This window comes from Hemitrygon akajei, chromosome 27 (genome assembly GCF_048418815.1).
Source record: "Hemitrygon akajei chromosome 27, sHemAka1.3, whole genome shotgun sequence".
In the NCBI taxonomy this organism is placed as follows: domain Eukaryota; kingdom Metazoa; phylum Chordata; class Chondrichthyes; order Myliobatiformes; family Dasyatidae; genus Hemitrygon; species Hemitrygon akajei.
In genome coordinates, this window is record NC_133150.1 from 4,260,907 (window position 1) to 4,277,828 (window position 16,922).

Genomic DNA, 16,922 nt, shown 5'->3' on the forward strand with positions numbered 1-16,922 from the left:
TTCAGGAACAGCTTCTTCCCCTCAGCCATCAGTTTTCTGAATGGACAACGAACACATCAACACTGCCTCAGTATTTTCCCCTCTCTTTAAGCCCTACTTAGTTAATTCAATTTTTTATTTCTACTTCTTATTGTAATTTATTATTATTGTTGCAATGAACTGCTGACGTAAAATGTCATGACATATGCCAGTGATATTGAACCTGATTCTGTAATATTACTGTGCGTATTGTGTGTGAGTTATGTGTACTGTATGTGTTGTGTGTGAGTTATATGTACTGTGCATATTGTGTGTGAGTTATGTGTACTGTGCGTGTTGTGTGTGAGTTATGTGTACTGTGCGTATTGTGTGTGAGTTATATGTACTGTGCGTGTTGTGTGTGAGTTATGTGTACTGTGCATATTGTGTGTGAGTTATGTGTACTGTACGTGTTGTGTGTGAGTTATATGTACTGTGCGTATTGTGTGTGTTATGTGTATTGTACGTGTTGTGTGTGTTATATGTACTGTGCGTATTGTGTGAGTTATGTGTACTGTGCGTATTGTGTGTGTTATATGTACTGTGCGTGTTGTGTGAGTTATATGTACTGTACGTGTTGTGTGTGTTATATGTACTGTGCGTATTGTGTGAGTTATGTGTACTGTGCGTATTGTGTGTGTTATATGTACTGTGCGTGTTGTGTGAGTTATATGTACTGTGCGTATTGTGTGTGAGTTATGTGTACTGTGCGTGTTGTGTGTGAGTTATGTGTGCTGTTTATGTTGTTTGTGAGTTATATGTACTGTATGTATTGTGTGTAAGTTATGTGTGTTATGCGTGTTGTGCACCTTGGTCCGGAGGAATGTTGTCTTGTTTGGTGGTATATGTGTGTATGGTTGAAATGACAATAAACTTGAACTTGAAACTTAAAATGAGATTTCAAAAGGACCAAACTGCTGAAGCCATGTGAGGCAGTGGATACAGGGGATCCAGCGACTCCCAGAGGGTGCAAGAGGTGAGGGAGGTACAGAGAACGAAGGAAGGCACTGAGAATGCAGTACGTGTCAGAGGGTCATTGAAAGTCATAGTCAAAGCAAAATTTATTATCAAAGTTTGGTACATTGGTAGTGTAACGGTTAGTGTAACGCTGTACAGTGCCAACCATAAGATCAGGTTCCAATCCCGTCGCTGTCTGTAAGGATAAGAGGTTTGTACATTCTCCCTGTGACTGTGTGGGCTTCCTCCAGCTGCTCTGGTCTCCTCCCAGAATCCAAAAGACACATGTTTAGGGTTAGTAAGTTGTAGGATAGTATGTAGGTGTTGGAAGTGTGGCGATGTGTACAGGCTGCCCAGCACAGTCCTTGTTGATTTGATTTGTGGGAAATGATGCATTTCACTCTGTACTTCAATGTACATGTAATAGACAAATCTAATCTTTATCTTCAACATATGAGATTTTGTGGATGCAGGAAATCCTGACCTACACACACAAAATCCTGGAAAAACTCAGCAGGTCAGGCAGCATCTACGGAGTAGAGTGAACAGATGATGTTTCAGGCCAAGATCTCTCATTAGGACCGTGTTGCTTTAATCTTTGTTACCATGTGTGGTCATCAGACTCATTTTCTTGTAGGCATTTATAAAAAAATATAGAAATACAACAGAATTTACAAAGATCTATATTTGTATATTATATATAAATAAATATTTACAAACAACTACTGCGCATAAGAAAACAAATATATTCAGTGGCCACGTTATTAGGTGCACCTACTCATTAATGCAGGTATCTAATCTTGAGGCAGCAACTTAATTCAGAAAAACATGCAGACATGGTCAGAGATTCATTTGTGTTCAGACCAAATATCACAATGGGGAAGAAATGTGATCTAAGTGACTTTGTCCATGGAATGACTGGTGGTGCCAGACAGGGTGGTTTGAGTATCTTAGAAACTGATCTCCTGGGATTTTCATGCACAACAGTCTTTAGAGTTTACAGAGAATAGTGCAAAAAACAAAAAAAAACACAAAATCCAGTGCACAGCACCTTGTCAATGAGAGAGGCCAGAGGAGAATGGCCAGTCAGGTTCAAGCTGACAGCAAGGCAACAGGAACTCAAATAACTATGTGTTACAGTGGTGTGCAGATGGGCACCTCTGGATGCATAAAATGTCAAACCTTGAAGTGGATGGGCTATAGCCACAGGAGATGCCAAACACTCAGTGGCCACTATATTAGGGACAGGTCGTGCCTCTCTGTTCCTTTCACTGCTCTTCCTATCTGGGAGCCTACCTCCCTCGGCCTTGTCTATCATCCATTGTGCTCTTTTCCCTTCCTCCCTACCCTTCCCATCTCTCTGTCTCTCTCCTTCCACAGCTCTTGAGCCCCCTTCTCTGCATTGTTCCCCTCTTATTACCCACCCAGTTCAGAAATCGGACAGTGGAGGGGAAGAAGCTGTTCCTAAAACATTGAGTGTGTGTCTTCAGGCTCCTGTACCTCCTCCCTGATGGTAGTATTGAGAACAGGGCATGTCCTGGATGATGAGGGTCAGATTCAGATTCATATTTTAACATTCCTATACATGTTAACATACAGTGAAATGTGTCATTTGTGTTAACAACCTAAGGATATGTTAGTCCTGACAAAGGGTCTCGGCCTGAAACACTGACTGCTCGTTTCCACGGATGCTGCCTGACCTGCTGAGTTCCTCCAGTGTGTTGTACGTGTTGTTTTGACCACAGCATCTGCAGTGTACTTTGTGCTTATTAAGGAGATGTTAGTTCTTAACACAAAAGACTGCTTTGTTGAATACCTCCACTCTATCTGGCAAGAGGAATTTCCCAGTGGCCCACCATCTTAATTCCTAACCTCATTCTTGCTTCAACATGTCTGTCCAGGGCTTTGTCTTTTGTCACAATGAGGCCACTCTCAGGGTGGAGGAGCAACACTTCAGACCCGTCTGGGTAGCCTCCAACTTGGTAGCATGAACATTGATTTCTCCTTACAATATAACAAAACCTTTCCCTCGCCCTTCCCTCTTCTATTCCCCACTCTGGCTACTTACCTTTTTCCCTCACCTGCCCCTGGTGCCCCTCCTTCTTCCCTTTCTCCCATGGTCCACTCTTCTCTCCTTTCAGATACCTTCTTCTCCAGCCCTTTCCTTTTCTACCCACCTACCATTTCTAGTTTGTCCTCTTTCTCCTCCCCCCTCCTTTTTATTCTGGTGTCTTTCCCCTTCTTTTCCCAGGCCAAGGAACAGTCTTGGTCTGAAACATCGACTTTTTATTCATCTCCATAGATGCTGAGTTCCTCCAGCATTTAGTGTGTTACACCTAAAGATGTGCTGGGACAGCTAAGTGTCGCCACATGTTCTGGTGCCAACATTACATGCCTACAATGTTCAGTAGAACAGAGAGCGTAACAAAACAGAACAAACAAACACAAGCAACAAAACAACAGAGAGACAAGCCCCTTTCCTCCCTTCTGTCCTGCCACCCGCACACACATGGTCCTTAATGATGGATGTCCTCACTGGTGGGGAGGCTTGTGACTGTGATGGAGTCTGCAGAGGGATATCGATAGGTTACGTGAGTGGGCCAAGGTCTGGCAGATGGAATACAATGTTGATAAAAGCGAGATCATCCACTTTGGAAGGAATAATAGAAGAGATGATTATTTAAATGGTGAAAGATTGCAGCATGCTGTTGCGCAGAGTGCTTGTTCATGAATCACAAGAAGCTGGCCTGCAGGTACAACAGGTTATTAAGAAGGCAAACGGAATGTTGGCCTTCATTGCTAGAGGGATTGAATTCAAGAGCAGGGAGGTCATGCTGCAACTATATAGGGTACTGGTAAGACCACACCTGGAGTACTGTGTGTAATTCTGGTCTCCATACTTGAGGAAGGATATACTGGCTTTGGAGGCAGTGCAGAGGAGGTTCATCAGGTTGATTCCAGGGATGAAGGGGTTAACCTATGAGGAGTGATTGAGTCGCCTGGGAAGAATGAGAGGGGATCTTATAGAAACATACAAAATTTTGAAAGGGATAGATAAGATAGAAGTAGGTAAGTTGTTTCCATTGGTAGGTGAGACTAGAACTAGGGGACATTGCCTCAAGATTCAGGGGAGAAGATTTAGAACAGAGATGTTTTCCCAGAGAGTGGTGAATCTGTGGAATTCTCTGCCCAGGGAAGCAGTTGAGGCTTCCTCACTAAATATTTTTAAGAAACAGTTAGATAGGTTTTTACATAGTAAGGGAATTAAGAGTTATAGGGAAAAGGCAGATAGATGGAGCTGAGTTTACGGACAGATCAGCCATGATCTTATTGAATGGCGGGGCAGGCTCAATGGGTTGGATGGCCTACTCCTGCTCCTATTTCTTATGTTATGTTGTTATGGCCTCTACTGTTTTTTTCTGACACTTTCTGTGCTCCCCAACTCCTTTAATCCTGCTGCGCTCTCTGTGCCTCTGTCTCTTTATGTTGTCTGTGCTTCAGTTTAATATGTGAACCTCTTTGTCCCCTCTCTATGCCCCTTCTTTCTATGCCTGCCTCTGTCTCTGTCAAAGTAAATTTATTATCAAAGCACATACATGTCACAATGGTTCCGTAAGGTCATTGTAGCCAGAAATGGTGGTGGGGATACTCCCAATGGCGTGTGTCTCAAATAGCCTCTGACAACCAAGTGCAACTCCTGGCCTTCGCGTGTCTCCTTGCTACTAAGCCTGGCAAAACTGTTTCTAGTGACACACGAAGAGGCAAAGGTGTCTTAAAACCAGCTGCTCTGGGCAGATGGGGCTGATCAGCATGGTTAGCAATTTATCTAGAAGGAAAACTCTGATCTCAAACCTCTGTAACCTTGTGGCTATACCTACTCATGGGGAAGGTGTCAGGAGTAAACCCTGAGGAAATATCTGGAGCTGGAGTCACTAAGTCAGTCCTACATTGATTTCAATGCTGGCTGGCAACTCCTGTGCTGCCGCTAGTGCCAAACTGTATCGGTCTCTGCTGTTCCTTTGGGTTAATCAGTTGTGTGGAGAGAGGGAGCCTGGTGTGTGGGAGACAAGGTCTCTGATGGGAGGTCGGTCAAGAGGTAGTAAACTGGATTAGACATTAGCTCTGCGGGAGAAGCCAGGGAGGGGTAGTAGATGTTTGTCTCTCTGACTGGATGCCTGTGACTGGTGGTGTGCCACAGGGATTATTTTTAGGTCCATTGTTGTTTGTCTTCTATATTAATGATTTGGATGATAATGTGGTAACAGATGCTGGAAATCTAGAGCAATGCACACGATGTGCAGGAGATCAGCAGGTCAGGCAGTATTTATGGATGGGAATGTTTCAGGCCAGTTATCAGGACTGATAATGTGGTAAAGTGGATCAGGACTGGGGGTGCAGTGGACAGTGAGGAAGACTATCAAAGCTTGCTACAGGATGTGGACCGGCTGAAAAAATGGCAGGTAGAGTTTAATGCAATCAAGTGTAAGGTGTTGCACTTTGGGAAGACAAACCAAGGTAGGATTTACATGGTAAGTGGTAGGGCACTGAGGAGTGTGGTGGCACAAAAAGATCTAGAAATACAAATCCATAATTTCTTGAAGTGGCATCACAGGTAGATAGGGTCATGAAGAAAGCTGTTGGCACATTGGCCTTCATAAATAAGAGTATTGCGTAGAGGACTACAACTATTATGTTAGGTCCTATTCCCTGGACTGTGGGAGAATGAGGGCAGATTTGATAGCGGTGTGCAAAATTATGGTAAGTTTTGATAGCGTAAATGCAAGCAGGCTTTTTCAACTTAAGTTGGGTGAGACTAGAACTTAAGGTCATCGGGTAAGGGTGAAAGGTGAAATACAGTATTTAAGGAAACTTCATCAGTCAGAGTGGTGAGTGTTGAGTGGACTCATTTAAGAGAAGTTATGATAAGTACACAGATGGCTATGGTCCAGATGCAGGTAAATGGGACTCGATGGGCCGAAGAGCATGCTCTCTGTCTCCATTTCAACAGAGAGTGAGAGAGAGGCACAGCAGGGCAGAGAGTGGGAGAAGACAGAACACCCGAGGGGGCAGAGAGCACCATGAGTGGAGAAGCAGGGACAGGGAGACCTCAGGCATTAACAGCACAGGTCATGAATCGTTGGTGAGGATGCAGAGTGAAATGCCAGTTATGGGCTGGGGTGGGGAAGAGCGACAGAGATTCACAATGAGTGAGAGAGGCACAGTGAGTGCAGACTGAAGGTGAGGCGCCAAGAATAAAGGAAGGTACAGGTCAAAGAGAGCAGAGGTTGGCTGGCAGAACACTGGACACAGAGGGACAGAGACATAGGGATCCAGAGAGAGTTTGAAAGGAAGCAGAAAGTTCAGAGAGAACTACTTGTTAAATTTTATATATACTGTATGTGTGTGTTTGTATAGTATATAGTTTTTAATTGTATTTAATTTAATTTACATATATATATAATTAGCGTAATTTTTAGTTTTTATGTATTGCAGTGTACTACTGCTGCAAAACAACAAATTTCACAACATGTGCCATCATAAGAGCATAGCACACAGTGGGTGTGTGCACAGTGTGGGAAGTTGGGGTCAGATGGGGCTAGAAAGGATGGACGGAAATGTAGAGTGGTGGGTTGTGCAGGGAAGGAGAGGGGCAGGACAGAGAGAGGAATAAAGATAAATTGAAGAGCAGATGGGGTTAAAGAGGATGGATAGAGATGTAAAGTGGTTGGGGTTGGGGGGTAAGGAAAGGAGCAGGACGGAGAGAGGGCTATGGATAAATCAAAGAGCAGATGGGTTAACGAGGTCCCATATGGAAGACTCATCCAGAACTTTGGTTCCAGTGATCATTACACCATTAGTTTCAACTTGATCATGGATAAAGATAGATCTGGTCCTTGGGTTGAAGTTCTAAACTGGAAAAAGGCCAAATCTGAAGAAATGACAAAGGATCTAAAAAGCGTGGATTGCAACAGGTTGTTCTCAAGCAAGGATGTCGTTGGTAAGTGTGAGGCCTTCAAAGGAGAAATTTTGAGAGTGCAGAGTTTGTATGTTCCTGTCAGGAGAGTGAACATGAATAACAATAAGGAACCTTGGTTCTCTTGGGATATTGGAGCTCTGATAAAGAAGGAGAGAGAGATGTATGACATGTACAGGAAACAGGGAGCAAATAAGGTACTTAAGGAGTATAAAAAATGCAAAAAAATACTTAAGAAAGAAATCAGGAGGGCTAAAAGAAGACATGAGGTTGCTTTGGCAGTCAGGGAGAAGGATAATCCAAAGAGCTTCTACAGGTATATTAAGAGCAAAAGGATAGTAAGGGATAAAATTGGTCCTCTTGAAGATCAGAGTGGTCGGCTATGTATGGAACCAAAAGAAATGGGGAAGATCTTAAATGGTTTTTTTGCATCTGTATTTACTAAGGAAACTGGCACGGAGTCAATGGAAATAAGGCAAACAAGTAGTGAGGTCCTGGCAGACACCAGAGGGCATATGTACAAAATTAAGGGAGGGAAGTTTAGGGGAGACATCAGGGGTAAGTTTTTTTTACACAGAGGGTTGTGAGTGCCTGGAATGACATGCCAGGGATGGTGGTGGAGGCTAAAACATTAGGGGTATTTAAGAGCCTCTTGGACAGGAACATGGATGAAAGAAAAATGGAGGGTTATGGGGTAGTGTGGGTTTAGTACTTTTTTAAGGATTATATGGGTCAGCACAACATGGAGGGCTGAAGGGCCTGTACTGTGCCGTAGCGTTCTATGGTTCTATGGAACCTATACAGATTGAAGAGGAGGAGGTGCTTGCTATCTTGAGGCAAATCAGAGTAGATAAATCCCCAGGACCTGACAGGGTATTCCCTCAGACTTTGAAGGAGACAAGTGTTGAAATTGCAGGGGCCCTGGCAGATATATTTAAAATGTCGGTATCTACGGGTGAGGTGCCGGAGGATTGGCACCTCATGTTGTTCTGTGTTTTAAAAAAGGCTCTAAAAGTAATCCGGGAAATTATAGGTTGGTAAGTCTGACATCGGTAGTAGGTAAATTATTGGAAGGAGTACTAAGAGATAGGATCTACAAGTATTTAGATAGACAGGGACTTATTAGGGAGAGTCAACACGGCTTTGTGCGTGGTAGGTCATGTTTAACAAATCTGTTAGAGTTTTTCGAGGAGGTTACCAGGAAAGTAGATGAAGGGAAGGCAGTGGATGTTGTCTACATAGACTTCAGTAATGCCTTTCACAAGGTCCCACATGGGAGGTTAGTTAGGAAGATTCAGACCCTAGGTATACATGGAGAGGTAGTAAATTGGATTAGACATTGGCTCAATGGAAGAAGCCAGAGAGTGGTAGTGGAGGATTGCTTCTCTGAGTGGAGGCCTGTGACTGAGTGGTGTGCCATAGGGATCAGTGCTGGGTCCATTGTTATTTGTCATCTCTATCAATGATCTGGATGATAATGTGGTAAATTGGATCAGCAAATTTGCTGATGATAAAAAGATTGGAAGTGTAGTGGACAGTGAGAAAGGTTTTCAAAGCTTGCAGAGGGATCTGGACCAGCTGGAAAAATGGGCTGAAAAATGGCAGATGGAGTTTAATACAGACAAGTGTGAGGTATTGCACTTTGGAAGGAAAAACCAAAGTAGAACATACAAGGTAAATGGTAGGACACTGAGGAGTGCAGTAGAACAGAGGGATCTGGGAATACAGATACAAAATTCCCTAAAAGTGGCATCACAGGTAGATAGGGTAGTAAAGAGAGCTTTTGGTACATTGGCCTTTATAAATCAGAGTATTGAGTATAAGAGTTGGAATGTTATGGTGAGGGTGTATAAGGCATTGGTGAGGCTGAATTTGGAGTATTGTGTGCAGTTTTGATCACCTAATTACAGGAAGGATATTAATAAGGTTGAAAGAGTGCAGAGAAGGTTTACAAGGATGTTGCTGGGACTTGAGAAACTGAGTTACAAGAGAAAGGTTGAATAGGTTAGGACTTTATTCCCTGGAGCATAGAAGAATGAGGGGAGATTTGATAGAGATATATAAAATTATGATGGGTATGGATAGAGTGAATGCAAGCAGGCTTTTTCCACTGAGGTTAGGGGAGAAAAAAGCCAGAGGACAGTGGTGGGAGTGTGGAACGAGCTGCCAGATGAAGTGGTAAACGTGGGCTCACTTTTAACATTTAAGAAAAACTTGGACAGGTACATGGATGAGAGGTGTATGGAGGGATATGGTCCAGGTGCAGGTCAGTGGGACGAGGCAGAAAAATTGTTTGGTACAACCAAGAAGGGCCAAAAGGCCTGTTTCTGTGCTGTAATGCTCTATGGTTCTATGATGCTGCAGGGCAGTTTTGTGACTGACACTGTTCCAGAGGGATCCACACTGGGACTTCTGCTGTTTGTGATATACAGTGGATTCCAACAGTTAATCAGGGCAGGTGCTTATTTGGGACATTTCTTAAAGAACAAAAACAAATGGAGAAAGTAGCTGGGACACTATACACTTTGTTTATCCGCGACACTACTGTATACGCTTAATTGGGGCAAGAAGCTATTGCCGAACAGTTTCTAACTACTGGCGCTCATGTGCACTCATGTGGCCGTTAAACACCACACCATGCTTAGAGTGGACAATTTTTAAATAGCTCAGTTGCATGTGTTTGTGCTCAAAAAGCAGCAATTTTTGGCACTTTCAGTTGGTGAGAAATAAGCAGTATGACAACTCAGAACCATTTTGCTCACTACAGTTTCAAGCACTCTGGCTTGGAGATACCAGAAGTGGCTGGGGCTGAAAATGAAATGATTTCATTACTTAAACAAGTTAAGAACTACAAAGAATCTGAAGGCATTGATGATCATCTTGACTGTTACAATGAAAATGAAGATTTGGAGGATGCACTCGTCGATAGCATTGTATGAAGGTAGTCCATTATCTACATGAGGTGTCTGAGGGTAATCAAAAGAACATGGCAACGTACAGTGAATTCTTCTGTCGATTATTATTAGGAACGAATACGCAGTTTTATAGTCCTGTAGTAGTATTGATAGTGTTCTAGTTTGTTCAGTATTTCATTTAAATACATAATTTGTTACCCAGTTAAATGGTACTTTGTCTTTCTTATACTTCTTTAACTTTTCCACGAAACTTCAGCTAATTGGGGCAGCTGCATAATTGTGCCAAAAATGATGAAATGGAATCCACTGAATATGACTTAGATTAAAATGTGGATAGGTGTGTTAGTAAGTTTGCAGACACACAGTTGGTAAGTTTGCACAGATTGGTGGCACTGTAAATACTGTACAATATGTGGGATACAGACGTTTCAGATATGGGCAAAGAAATGGCAGATGGATTTTAAAGCAGCCAAATGTGAAATGTTGCACTTTGGGAGACTGAATGCAAATAGACATTCCACTGTTAATGGCAAGACCCTTAATGGTGTTGATGTACAGAGGGATCCTGGGGTCCAAGTCCATAGCTCTCTGAAACTGGCTGCACAAGTTGATAGGGTGCAAAAGGCAGCATGTGACATGTTTGCCTCTAGGGCTAATCATGGCACACATCACTTCTAGCAGCAATTCGCCTACCACCAAAACAGACCCAGGACAGATGCCAGCTCCTTGTCCTGACACTCTTCTCTGGAGCATCTGGACAGTGAAGTCACCTGTGTTAGACACGATGGCACCAGTGCACATCAGCGACTCTCTGTGAGCTGCAGGAAACTGTACCAGTTTTCCTCTCCAGGTTTACAGCAGATGCTATCTTGTTGGCTCTTCACACAAGTCGGAACATCTAGACAGCAAAGATGCATACATCAGGATGCTCCTTATCAATTACAGCTTGGCATTTAACACCATCAACCCCTCAAAAGTAACCAGTAAGCTCCAAGACGTGGGTTTCAATACCCCTTTGGGCAATTGGATTCCGGATTTCCTCACTTGTAGACCCCAGTCAGTTCAGATTGGCAAAACATCTCCTCCACAATCTCCATCAGCACAGGGGCACTGCAGGGATGTGTGCTTAGTCCCCTGCTCTACTCACTTTACACCTATGACTGTGAGGCTAAGTACAGCTCCAACGCCACATACAAGTTTGCTGATGACACCACTGTTGTGGGCTGTATCAAAGATGGTGATGAATCAGCATACAGGAGGGAGATTGAAAACGTGGCTGAGTGGTATAATAACAACAACCTCTACTCAATGTTAATAAGACCAAGGAACTGATTGTAGACTTCAGGAGAGGGAAAGCAGAAGTCTATGAGCCAGTAATCATCAGAGGATCAGAGGTGGAGAGTGTCAGTAACTTTAAATTCCTGGGTATCACTATCTCAGAGGACCTGTCCTGGACCCATCATATAAATATAATTGCAAAGAAAACATGACAACTTCCTCAGGAGTCTGCCCAGGTTTGGCATGTCATTGAAAACCTCAGCAAACTTCAATAGATGTGTGGTGGATGTGTGGCTGCAATATGGCCTGGTATAGGTACACCAATGCCTTTGAGTGGAAAATCCTACAAAAGGTGGTGGATGTGGCCCAGTATGTTGCAGGTAAAGCCCTCCTAATCATTGAGCACATCTACATGAAGCGTTGCCATAAGAAAGCAGCATCCATCATCAAAGATCCTCACCACCCAGGCCGTGCTCTTTTCTCGCTGATGCCATCAGAGAGAAGGTACAGGTGCCTCAGGAATCACACCACCAGGTTCAAGAACAGTCACTACCCCTCAACCATCAGGCTCCTGAACAAAAGCTACACTCATTTAAGAACTCTATTATATAGTTATTTGTGCTTGATATTTATTGCTCTTTATTTATATCTGCATTTGCAGTTTGTTTACAGTTAATAGTTCCTGATGTTTACAGTTCACTGTTCTATCGATTTGCTAAATATGCGTAAGAAAAAGAATCTCAGGGTTGTATGTGGTGACATGTATGTACTCTGATAATAAATCTTACTTTGAACTTTGTTTGTTGACTACAGCTCCATCTTCAGTACTAAACTTCCAGGTAAATCATCTCTAAACCCCTATATCTGGGACTCAACTCTTCCCATTGCAAATGGATCCTTGACTTCCTGACCAGCAGACTGCAATCAGTACGAGAGGCAGCAACACCTCTGCTACAGGGCTTATCCACAGGGCTGCATTCTCAGCCCCCAACTCTACACTAACAAAGGCATGGTCCACTCTAACTCCATTGACACCTTTGCTGATGATACCACCTTGGTGGGATGGATCTCAAATACGATATGTCGGCCTATAGGAGACAGAGTGCCTAGTAACAAGGTGTCATGACAACAACCTTTCCTCTCAATGACAGAGCTGGTCACTGACTTCAGGAAGGTGGTGCACACATTCCTGTCTACATCAATGTTGCTGAGGGGTCCAAAGGGGTGTAAGTTTCCAACTCATCATCAATATCCTGTCTGGTTCCAGAACGTTGAAGCCATGGCCAAGAAAGCTCACCAGCTTGACTTCTCAGCAGGCTAAAGAAATTCGGCATGTCCCCTCTGACCCTCACCAGTTTTTATTGAGGCACCACCGAAAGATTCTATCCAGACTCATCACGACTTGGTACGACAACTGCTCTGCCTGTGGTCTGTAAGAAAGCACAGAGAGTTGTGGACACAGCTCAGAACATCACAGAAACCAGACACCCCTCCATGGACTCTGTCTATACTTCTTGCTGCTTCAGTGAAGCAGCCAACACAGTCGAAGACCCCACTCACCCTAGACACTCTCTCTTTGTTCCTGTCTCTTCAGGCAGCTGGAAATCACATACCACCAGGCACAGGGACAATTCTATCCCACTGTTACAGGACTATTGAACAGAATAAGATGAACTCTTGACCTCACAATCTATCTCATGTGGCTTTGCACCATACTGTCCGTCTATACTGCACTTCCTCTGTACCCTCAATTTATTCTACATTCTGTTACTGTTTTCCCTTGTCCAGTGTTGTAATGAATGGTCTGTACGGATGGCATGCAAAGGAAAGTTTTTTGTTGCACCTCAGAATATGTGACTATAACAAGCCAAGTTATAATGAGCTCTGGAGTCATGTTGCGGATTTATAAACGTCTGAACTAGGGTTTTGCATTCAATTCTGGTCACCCCATTGGACGAAGGATGTGGAGGCTTTGGAGATGGTGCAGAAGAGGTTTACCAGATGCTGAGAGAGCGGGCAAGTTCAAAGTATGGTAAGTTTTTAACCAGAGAGAGGTGGGTGCCTGCAACACATTGCCAGGGCTAGTGGTGGAGGTAAATTTGACAGAAGCCTTTCAAAGGCCTCTGCATGAATGTGTGAAATGTAGGGAAATGGTTACCAGGTAGGCAGAGGGGAATAGTTTGGCTAGGCATACAGTTGCTAATTTTTGCTCATTCCAAAATGTCAGTCCATGGCCTCTCTTCTGGCTCAAGGAGACCACTCTCAGGGTGGAGGAGCAACACCCCATATTCTGTCTGGGTAGCCTCCAACCTGATGGCATGAACATCGATTTCTCCTACTGGTAATCTTTTCTCTCTTATTTTCTTTTCCTATCCCATCCCTTCTTCTATTCCCCACTGACCTCTTATCTCTTCTCCTCACTTGCCTATCCTTCCCCCCTTTCCCCCATGATCCACTCTCCTCTCCTATCAGATTCCCTCTTCTCCAGCCCTTAATGTTTCTCACCCACCTGGCTTCACCTATCACCTTCCAACTAGCCTCCTTCCCTCCTCCCACCATTTTATTCTGGTGAATTCCCCCTTCTTTTCCAGTCCTGATGAAGGGTCCAGACTGAAATGTTGACTGTTTATTTATTTTCATAGATGATGCCTGACCTCCAGCATTTTGTGTGTGTTGCTCTGCATTTCCAACATCTGCAGAATCTCGTGTTTGTAGTTTAATTAGTCCAGTACAACATTGTGGGCTGAAGGGCCTGTTCTATGTGTTATGGGTCACAGATGGGACATGGAGAGAAGATGCTGCGGTTTGGAGAAAGGGGGTGGGGTGTAGAGAACGTGGGGCAAGAGACCGGTGAAGGGGTCAGGGAATGCAGTAAGGGGTTTAAAGAGCACAGTGAGTAGGATAGAGTGTGGATCGGGGACAGGGATACTGGGGAGAGAATGAAAAAGAGCATGGGGAGTGGAGGGAGAAGCATGGAGAGTGGGGGAGTGAATAATGGGGAGAATTGGAAAGAGCATGAGGAGAGCACAGTGAGGTACGGGGAGAGTTGGGGGAGTTCAGAAGGGATATGTCAGGGTACAGTTGGAGCAGAGAGTGCCTAAAATAGGTTGGGTAAAATATTTGGGTAAAATAGGTGTGAGAGGGTGGATAAATTTTGAGGTTTGTTTGTGCTGTTGTGAAGGCTGGGCAGATAGACAAGCCCATCAAAGGAAATTCCAGAAAGAGAGAGAAAATAAGGCAGGAAGAGGGTGTTTGGAAAGTTGTAAGTGAAATAAATACAGAGAATTCCAGTTAATTGGGTCATTGGGGCAGCCACTTATTTGGGACAACTCTTAAAGAACAAAAAACTAATTGAGAAAATAGCTGGGATTTCCTTTGATTATTTGAGACACTATGCTGCTTAAATGGGGCAGGAGATTGTTGCTGAACGGTTTCTAATTAGCATCAGTCATGTGTGCTTACGTGGCCGTTAGACACCACACTATGCTCCCAGCAAACAGCTTTTAAATAGCGTCAGCTGCATGTGTTTGTGTTCAAAAAGCAGTGATTTTTGTCACTGATAGCTGGCGAAAAATAACCAATAAGACAATTAGAACCTTTTTTGGTCACTGCGGTTTCAAACATTCAGGCTTGGAGATGCTAGAAATGGGTGGGTTTGAAAATACAATGATTTTGCTACTTTAATAAGTTCAAAACCACAAAGAATTTGAAGGTATTGACAACCATCTTGAATGTTACAATGAAAATGAAGATTTGGAAGATGTAATAGTTGATAGCATTGTATGAAGGCAGGCTGGTCTAGGGTCTGCACTCGGTCTGCGGTGATTTTGCTCATTTACAGTCAAAAGAACATGATGCGGATGGATACCCCCAGACTGGGGAAGAAATATGATCTATATGGCTTTGAGTGTGGAATGATTGTTGGTGCCAGACGGGGTGGTTTGAGTATCTCAGGAACTGCTGATCTCCTGTGATTTTCACACACGGCAGTCCATAGAATTCACAGGGGGTGGTGCAAAAAACCAAAAAACATCCAATGAGCAGCAGCTGTGTGTGTGAAAATGACTTGTGAATGAGAGGGGTCAGAGGAGAGTGGCCAGGCTGGTTCAAGCTGATAGGAAGACAACAGTAACTCAGACAGCCACACATTACAACAGTTGTGTGCAGAAGAACATCTTGAACGCACAACACATCGAAGTGGATGGGCTACAGCAGCAGAAGATCAGTGAGCACATTATTAGGTACAGGAGGTGCTTAATAATGTGGCCACTGATTGTACATCAGGACATCATTGGTGCATTTAATATCCGTAGTACTCTAATTATTAGACTTTATTCTACATACAGGCTGGATAAATTAAATTTGCAGTGAGGAAGTGAGAGTGAAAAGAAATTGACGCAACATTAGAGCTTATTCTACCAATCAGTATGTTTGTTTCTTTTCTTGGAACTCATCTTATTTTTGCACTGTAGCCCTTCCTTTGATCCCTTAGTATCCAAAAATCTATTAATCTCAGCCTTGAGAAGAAATAAGCAAACATTCACAGCCTTATGGGTCACAGAAGTGACGAAGATTTACAGCTGTCTGACTAAATTAAACTTCCTTTGAACCTTGCATCAGATCTAAAATGGGTGGAATGGAACATCAATTAGTCCTGCCAGAATGTATGTCTCAGCTAGGTCACCTCACATTTTCTAAGCTTCACACAGAGGCAATATAATTTATGTAATAGACTCACTGAATCTTTCAGGAGAAAATAGGATCTGGGTAATGGGGCCATCAGTTAATCAAGACAGCCACTTATTTGGGACAACCCTTTTAACAAAAAACTAATTGAGAAAATTGATGAGATTCCCTTTGTTTAATCGGGACAATATGCTGCATAATTGGGGTAAGACAAGACACTTGCCTAACAGTTTCTAACTAGGGTCAGTCGTGCACACATGTGGCCCTTAGATGCTACATTGAGCTTAGAGCACACTGATTTTAAGTAGCGTCAGTTCCGTGTGCTTGCCTTCACGAAGCAGTGATTTTTGTCACTGAAAGATGGCAAGAAATAACCAGTAAGACAATTCAGAACCGCTTTGCTCATGGTGCTTTCAAGCATTTAAGGCTTCGAGATGCCAGAAACAGCTGGACGTGAAAATGAAACAATTTCATTGCTTCAGCAACTTAGGAACTACAAAGAATTTGAAGGTATTGACGTCAGCCTGAATGTTACAATGAAAATGAAGATTTGGAGAATGCAATCATCAACAGCATTGCATGAAGGCAATCGATTATGTACACTATGTGTCTGCACCGATTTTGTTCATTTACAGTCGATACAAAGAACACAGCATATGAATTCCTCCATCAAAAGCTATTAGTAACGAATACACAATTTTATAGTATTGTAGTAGTATTGATAGTGTTTTAATTTGTTATGTATTGATTTAAATACATAATTTGTTACCCAGTTAAACAGTAGTTTGTCTTTTTTATACCTTTTTAACTACTTCCATGAAACTGGTAAATTGGGTCAGTCACTTAATTGGACCAAAACATACTGGTCCCAATGTTTCTCAATTAACCAGAATCCACCATATTTCTCAAACACCCAGAGGCCACTCTATTAGTTACCAACATCAAAGACCCCCCAAGACATGCCCTCTTCTCATGGTTACTATCAGGAAGGAGGTACTGAAGCCTAAAGGCACACACTCAATGATTCAGGAACAGCTACTTCCCCTCTGCCATCCGATTCCTAAATGGACGTTGAACCCATGAACACTACCTCA

The 16,922-nt window shown here is 43.2% G+C and overlaps 1 protein-coding gene across 7 annotated transcripts in view; it reads right to left on the reverse strand.

The window, feature by feature from the left end:
* The window catches only part of LOC140717092 (potassium voltage-gated channel subfamily A member 2-like), a 67,883-nt gene that overhangs the window by 17,801 nt on the left and 33,160 nt on the right, over positions 1–16,922 (reverse strand). For 2 of the 7 annotated variants that reach the window (XM_073030284.1, XM_073030285.1), the window contains exons 3-4: positions 12,495–12,572; positions 10,635–10,762 (exon numbers count right to left, since the gene is read on the reverse strand). The exons of 3 other annotated variants lie outside the window; for them this stretch is intronic. The gene's annotated coding sequence lies outside the window, so the exon portion shown is untranslated. The remainder of the gene's footprint in view (positions 1–10,634; positions 10,763–12,494; positions 12,573–16,922) is intronic. 2 more of the 7 variants (XM_073030283.1, XM_073030282.1) reach the window with 1 other exon arrangement.